Raw genomic sequence first — 7,543 nt, 5'->3', positions numbered from 1 at the left:
GAATTTTCCTCACGTTACTCTGTCCTCTCTGTCCACTCTGTTTACTGAGCGGGAGATGGATTTGCAATTCTATGTTCTATGAAATGCCGCATTTAAAATATCGCACAATCACGCAAATTTGTTCAGGGAAGCCAAAATCGTGATCGTGATTCAAATTCGATTAATTGTGCAGTCCTACTGACAAATGTCAAATGAGAGATGAAAAGCACAAAGAGTGGATTTCAAACTTGGCCTTTCTGGCAAAATGCATGCCTTCCTTCAACAAATAGGATTATTCAAATCACAAACATCTGCTTTTCATCCTAGCAACCACCAACATTTCTCACTTAATTTCTGCATGAATGTGTTATGTGTGGATAGCACTTATTTACTCCAACCTGGACATGTTGCGTGTAGCCAGACAGAAACTTAAACAGAGAAAAATCAGCTATTATTACCTTGACAATAATAGTCAGACCTAATCAGATGTTTGCACACTCCTTATTCTCACACAAACACACACATATATAGGAATAAAGCTATTATACACAACCCACATCATCTGTCTTTTTTCCCCTCAAGAACACATTGCTCAATTGGCTCTCTCCTGATCAACCTGTAAGTCTATTAACCCACTTGTGTGCCTGTTAAAATATATATATATATAAATACAATGGCACTCCCACTAGCAACATACATGCATTTACAGAAATGCACCCTATAGATTTTAACCTTGTTTCTGAACATTAGCATGCCAGTGATAAAGCCCTGATCCACAATGTCTCGGTAAAACCTCTGCAACGTTTAGCGGTACATTCGTAAAGCCTCATACATATGCCTGGCCTGATTTCCCCTTCTCCTTTAGGTACACATGCAGTCCCACAGCCACAATCTGAAACTACAGATGCACATACACTCTCATAGGATCTGGTACACACATACAGTAGACAGACAGTTGCATATAGACAAACATCTGGCAGAAAGACTGGAATGTATGCATGCATACACGTTTGCACATACATTTTGTGCATGTTGTGAGTAAGCTGGTTCTTTAAAGAAACACAAAGTTGCCTAAATGCTGCTTAACTATCAGTGTGGTGAATTACATTGATAAATGTTGTCACATTGTGTCCTCCATGAATAAATAACTGAACACATTTATAAACAAATAAATAATTATTGGTCATGGAACAGGAAAATTGTCTTATATGACTTTTCATTTGACAAGTGTAAAAAGTGCTTGACAAGTCAAAAGATAAGTAAAGCAGACAGGAAATGTTGTCAACTTCAAGCAATAACATTAAACCGACAGGAACACCTTGCTCCTCTGTCCTCCAGCCTTGACCTACAAATCAATCAAATCTGTAAAATGTCTTAAATCTTACAGGAGACACAAAGAGACAAGAAAAGGAGGCTTCCAGAGAAGTGTGGAGCATAGAAACACAGTTGTGTCCTGTGCATACAATGTTCCTATCTGGAAATCTGTCTATTCACTGCAGCTGACCTGATGGGAATGCAAATGGCACAGGCTACTGTGGAAACACATCACTGCAAAATTGCAGTCATGTTAAGCTTCATGTGTGGAAAGGACTAATAATGGTACAATTAATGAACAAAGGGCGGCACAAGATCACATTGCATGGCTGCTGGACTCAATAACGACAAAATCACTGGATCACATATTATGAAAAAATCCAACTAGTCAGGCTTCAACTTATGAGTATTTGCCTGGATAGCTCGGACCAAACCAATCAACATCCAGTGTGGAGTTATTGGCAGCTACAGGCTTAGCTTAGGTGTGTGTGTGAGGCCTGTCTGTTCAAAACAACAATGCCAACAGACAGATGGTTCATCCAATCACCTGCTAAGTATTTATTGAAAGTGCCTGCCTTTTTCCAATAGCGGCTTATCAGAGGGTTCCGTGTAACTAAAAGTAAAAATAACCAAAGACATATTCACTTTAGTAAAAGTAGAAGTACGACAATGACAACCATAATTAAGTAAAAGTAACATTTTATTTAATTTCAATTAAATGTACTTTAAGTATTAAAAGTAAAAGTACTTGCATAACAGTTTATTCTCTTAATGTCTATATTCTAATAATAATAAAAAATCAAAAAAAACAAAAAACCACTATTGGCTGTGGCATTTTAATAAAGTTAGTTTTAGGCTAATGTAATTGTGCTTACCATCTGTGGCCCAGTTTACATTCTGACTTACAATTCTGGTTATCTATCAGGGTGATCTGTGTGAAGCTCAACTTTGCATTACTTCCCACAGGACAGTGAATGCTGCACACATTTATCTAGCAAGAACACACAGGCTTGGACAACAAGTGGCTTCACAGCTGAGGAGGACCGAGGGTGTTTTTAAGATAAATATACGGGTTGTATATTAACCCTATGTGAACGGATGCTTCACATTTGACCAAGCAGAGTATTGGGAGCAGCAGCAGTAACGGGAGCAGCGGTAGTACCTGGCCAATAAATGCTACTGAAGGGTGGGTGTTGGCGTGGCCATAGTGGGTTTTGTAATGTCGCGAGCGGTACCGGGAGCTGGGAACTTTCCCTGCGGACTGCAAACGTGTGATGGTCAGGAAGATGTTTTGGGAGGGGGAAAAACTAATCAGAAAATGTAACCAAAATGTAACGGAACATTGTAGAAATGTGGTGGAGAAGAAAGGACAGATAGCTGGTGCAAAATGTAACCAAGTAAAAGTCAAAAGTATGCACTAGTGATTTTAATAAAGTAAAGTACAGATACGTGAAAAATTAACTTAAATTAAATCCACCACTGGGGAAAGCTAACATTACCAAAGCTACATTAGGTCGGTTGGCACCGGCTTCTGGGGGCTGGCTAACAGCTAACGATTGAGGTGCAGAGCCAGGCTTCCAACATGGCCAATAGAAAACATTTATTACATGTATCACTAAAGGAGGTGATAATAAACCTTTGACACACCGAGCTAGAGAGCAGGAGAAGAAGAGTGAGACAACCCATTGCTAAATGCTAACTTTAAGCTAAACTATAGTAGCTATTCCTTTTTATTCAAGACCGAGTGTTGGGTACCAGTAAGCAACATTAGACGCTAACCGCATCACGTCAACATGTATCAATATCTGTTGATCGGCCTCTTTCAGACCACTGACTTGATTGTTTCAAACAATTATCGGCCGATTATGATCTGTGACCAACCAATCGGAGAACCTTTAAGTAAAAAAAAAGCTCAAAGCGACAGTTATGCATCACACGTACGTAGGATATTACTGGACTTCACTACCTAAGCATTTCTGATTTGGCAAGAACATCTTGCTTCCTATCTGTCATCCTTGCATCTCTCTCCCAAGGGTGGTTGTGGGGATAGACTTTAATGCTTGTGCTTCATGCTCATTTGCACACACACAGCTCTTTTTAATGTTAGTTTCACACAGCCACACATATACACAAAGACATAATCTTCGACACATACAACTGCACCCAACTGCCCACATACACAAACAAATAAAGTTACCTTCTGTTTCTCATACACAAAAAGAGCCTACCCTCTATTAATTTGCAGAGAGAAACCTTTGCCATCATTCCCCCTGTTATTTTCAAGTAAGTTTACAGGGCTCATAAACTGGTTTTATATAGTCAATATGGCTGACTGTGTCTGGTACACTGTGTCCTCTACTCACAACTCCAGATTGTCAATATGACAGTAAAGATCTTTGTAAACACCTTCTCCTCATACCACTCTGAATCAAGTTTAACTGCCTACTACACTTTGGGTGTTTCCATCTAAAGTGCTTTATATCAATATTGGCAATGGAACGTAACAAGCCTTTACAAATGTAGCTGATCCTTTTTGTAATATTCCATGTTTGGTTTTAGGCATAACTCAAAGTGTTGTGTTTATAATTTTGAATACTGTGTTTAGTATTGTTGAATGTTTTGCTCAGAAGATATGTCAAAATCTGTAACCTGTCAGAATGTGTGCTGTGTAGTACCGTCTGCCTGCTGAAAATGATATTGTGACTTTGTGGAAAGAAAATCGGACTAGGGAAGAGGCATTAATTAATTAAAATAGCGTTCTTTTTACTGTTAGTATTGTTTGCCGTTACAGTTCATTTATGATAATCAGAGGGAAAATAAAAAGGTTTCAGAAAGATTTACAGGTGACCTGCCACACATATTTCATTACTTTGTGGTAATGTCTGAAGTTCTACAATGGACTGTGGAGAAAAATGCTTGGTTTCAAGCCATACTATTGTGGTATAGAAAGCCTGCAGGAAGACTGAGCTTGATTTGTGCCAGTTCTCATTAATATTCAACAAGCTAAGCTGCTTGAATATGATTGGCTCACAGCCAGCCAATGAGAGCTTGGCTATCAGTGTCCTTTACCCAGCGATCTCATGAGTGGTAATGAGCTCAGGAAACATGACATCAGACTGACCAGCTTCTGTTATTGGCCAGATTTCATTGTTTTTTTTACTCTGTGTGTAAACACAGACATTAAACATTTTAGCACAGTTTACTGCTATGCATATGTACATTACTGCTATACTATATACTGTATGTTTTTCTCCGTCAGATTCTGGTTTGGATTTTTGGGTACATTTGATGTACCTGAAAATGTAAGGTTATTGTCTGCCGGCAGTCCCGGGGAACCGTTGTGCTACCAACACCGCCGAACAGAGCTATAGAGAGTCAGGGATGAGATCAGGCGGGCGGCGGGGCAGGTGTCAGATCTCTACGAAGCAACAAAAAAAAACACAGAGGCATCACTGACAGTATGATCCTAACATCCTGACTGACCAGCTTTTGTTATTGGCCTGATTTCGCCACTTATTTCTTTTCAGTGGCTAGAGCTGACAGAGGAGGTAGTTTATTTTCACATTCACAACTTAACAAACACATATGGACCGAACATATTTCAAAAATTGCAAGTAAAACAGTTTTTGTGTCCACTGCGTTATTCTTTGGTACAAGCTGCTCCTGTTGCTCAGTTGACTATATGTTTGAGTTCTCTTCCATGCCGCAGACTGGACAGGGTGGAGTTAAGTCATCTTAATGGTAGCTAATTGTCCAGCCCTATGTTTTTTTATCTCAACCTAGGCAAAATGCACCTGTTATATGGACTGTAAAAATATGGGGCTGCAACTCTGCAAATATTTAATTAACTATTAATCTTGTGATTACATTTTTATTAATCATTGAGTAATCATTTAGTCTATAACACTGCTTCTCAACTGGTCTCACCTTGTAACCCACATGTCAAAATGATGCACACCATTTTGAGATTGAAAATGCCCCAGGTGAGCATTATATACTATTAATTTTATAGACAAGCTTTCTGTGGCCCACCCAAAACGGGTCAGGGACCCAAAAGTGGGTCGCAACGCACCAATTGAGAATCTATGGTCTATACCATGTCAGAAAATAGTAAAAGGAATGTGCATGATAACCTCCAAAATCCCAAAGGTTACATCCTTTATTACTTATGTCCAACCCATAGTCTCAAAACTACTTTATATTCATACAATTTCATGAATTATATAAAACAAAAGATAAGTGTGGGTTATTTGTCGCGCTTAGATATTTTTGTCTAGACCTTGTCTAAAGTGGTGGTGGATTTGTTGACTTTAAGAATATAGAAAATCACCACCCTTATCCTCTAATACACACCCACATCTTTCTCTCTTCACAGACACAATCTTAAACAAAAGCCCTGAATGGGAACTTTAAACGTATGATTGCCTCAGCTCCCCCATCCAGACACAGAACAAGACCCACACAAACACACACTTCTCATGCTGGTCTTCTAGTGGTCCCTAAGGAGAACCCACTGTTAGTAGATAATTGGTTTCCAACCTTCACAATACTATGTTTCTCCCTCCCATCCCTTTCTCTCTGGCAGACTTGCCATCTTAGCCTCTTTGCAGAGAGGTCTGACACTGCATTTTGTAACATGTATGCATTGTTTTTCACTCTGTGTGTGAACACAGACATTAAACATTTTAGCACTTTACTGCTATACATATGAGCATTACTGCTATACTATAGACTGTATGTTTCTCCGCCAGATTCTGGATTTTTGGGTACATTTTATGAACCTGAAAATGTAAGGTTATTGTCTGCCGGCAGTCCCGGGGAACATTTGTGCCACCAACACTGCCGAACAGAGCTATAGAGAGTCAGGGATGAGATCAGGCGGGCGGCGGGGCAGGTGTCAGATCTCTACGAAGCAACAAAAAACAACAACAACACAGAGGCATCACTGACAGTATGATCCTAACATCCAAGCACAAGATTCAGTCTTTCAAAATACATTCAAACGTTCAAAAGACGAAGACGGCCAAAATAAACAGAGCTACCTTTAGGGCCATGGCTTTAAACTAGTGAAAAAGTCACATAACTGTTGTGGTAAAGCAAATAAGGACTCAATAGCAGAGAAGGCAGCAGGCAGGAGAGAGCTTCACAAGGCTTTATTTCCACAGAAAACAAAGTCCACAAAAACACAGGATCCAACAACAGCAACACAAAGTCCCAATATCCCCAAAAAATCCCAAAAGGTCCATGGGTTAAGGAACTACAAAAACAGAGTTACAAGGCAGGGAAAAAACTTACGGTAAAACACAGGTCACAGGAACAAGAAGGAAGCAAGGAAGCAAGGAAGGAAGGAAGGAAGGGAGGAAGGAACAAACAAACAAATCTCAGTAGGGAACAAGGCAGCACACTGACAAAGTCACAAGGCACAAAACGATCTGACAAGTAAAAAGGGAACACAGAGGTTAAATGCAAGAGGTAACGAGGTAACAAGGAACAGGTGATACATTAGGTGAATCACATTGGGGCGGGGCAGGACAATCAGACAGACAAAAAGTAAAACTAGGCAAGGCTAGACTAGACATTATTGGTTTAAAATCAAATCGTGAGGTGCCCAAACATTCCCACCCCTAGTTCTGCCCCTGTAGCCCTGGCACAGTTTCTTCACTGTGGAGGCAAAAAAGAGAGAATCAGCAGAACTACAGTTACATAGTTCTCCTTTTAGCCTGGTTAGGTTTAGTTGACTGGGTTGTGTCAACTACCAGTAGGGTGACCACCTGCTAATAAGCCCAAGGGGGGACAAGTGGTATGTTTTGAGGGACAATGTGGGACACTGCTGGCGAAGCGGTGCCCCCCACGGGCAGACACTAATACGGTTTACCCATCTTAGCACTTACCTGGTATATTAATAACGCCCTATGCCTTGAACATGTGTAACTGCTGATGTAAGCTCATGAATAGGCCAACCAATGTATTTTCTAAAAAAGATTAATATTTTGAAATCTCATACAATTATAATATAATTGACAGATGGACTCACTTACGATTTACTTTAGCTATTAATTTCATTTTTCATTACATTTATTCACTTTAAATACATTATAATATAAAATTATAGGACTAACAGGAATTGTGGTTGCTCAACACCACAGGAACAGTTTAAACAAAAGAGTCTTCCCAGTCTTCCTTGTACCCACCTTCTCTTTTTAACTGATGGTGTGGGGGGGGGGCTCAGACTGCTCAGACTCGGGCTCTT

General features: G+C 39.9%; 1 protein-coding gene and 1 long non-coding RNA gene across 2 annotated transcripts in view; both read right to left on the bottom strand.

Moving 5' to 3' along the window:
* The window catches only part of LOC116698496 (zeta-sarcoglycan), a 372,560-nt gene that overhangs the window by 274,382 nt on the left and 90,635 nt on the right, over nucleotides 1-7,543 (bottom strand). The gene's annotated exons all lie outside the window — the stretch shown is intronic.
* LOC116698660 (uncharacterized) overlaps nucleotides 1-7,543 on the bottom strand; it is a 21,136-nt gene that overhangs the window by 2,529 nt on the left and 11,064 nt on the right. Inside the window, exon 2 of the long non-coding RNA XR_004334274.1 lies at nucleotides 947-952. This is a non-coding gene — a long non-coding RNA (uncharacterized LOC116698660). The remainder of the gene's footprint in view (nucleotides 1-946; nucleotides 953-7,543) is intronic.

This window comes from Etheostoma spectabile, chromosome 2 (assembly GCF_008692095.1).
Source record: "Etheostoma spectabile isolate EspeVRDwgs_2016 chromosome 2, UIUC_Espe_1.0, whole genome shotgun sequence".
Lineage (NCBI taxonomy): Eukaryota > Metazoa > Chordata > Actinopteri > Perciformes > Percidae > Etheostoma > Etheostoma spectabile.
Note: the sequence above shows the minus strand (reverse complement) of the source record. Positions and strands in the feature narration are given on the sequence as shown.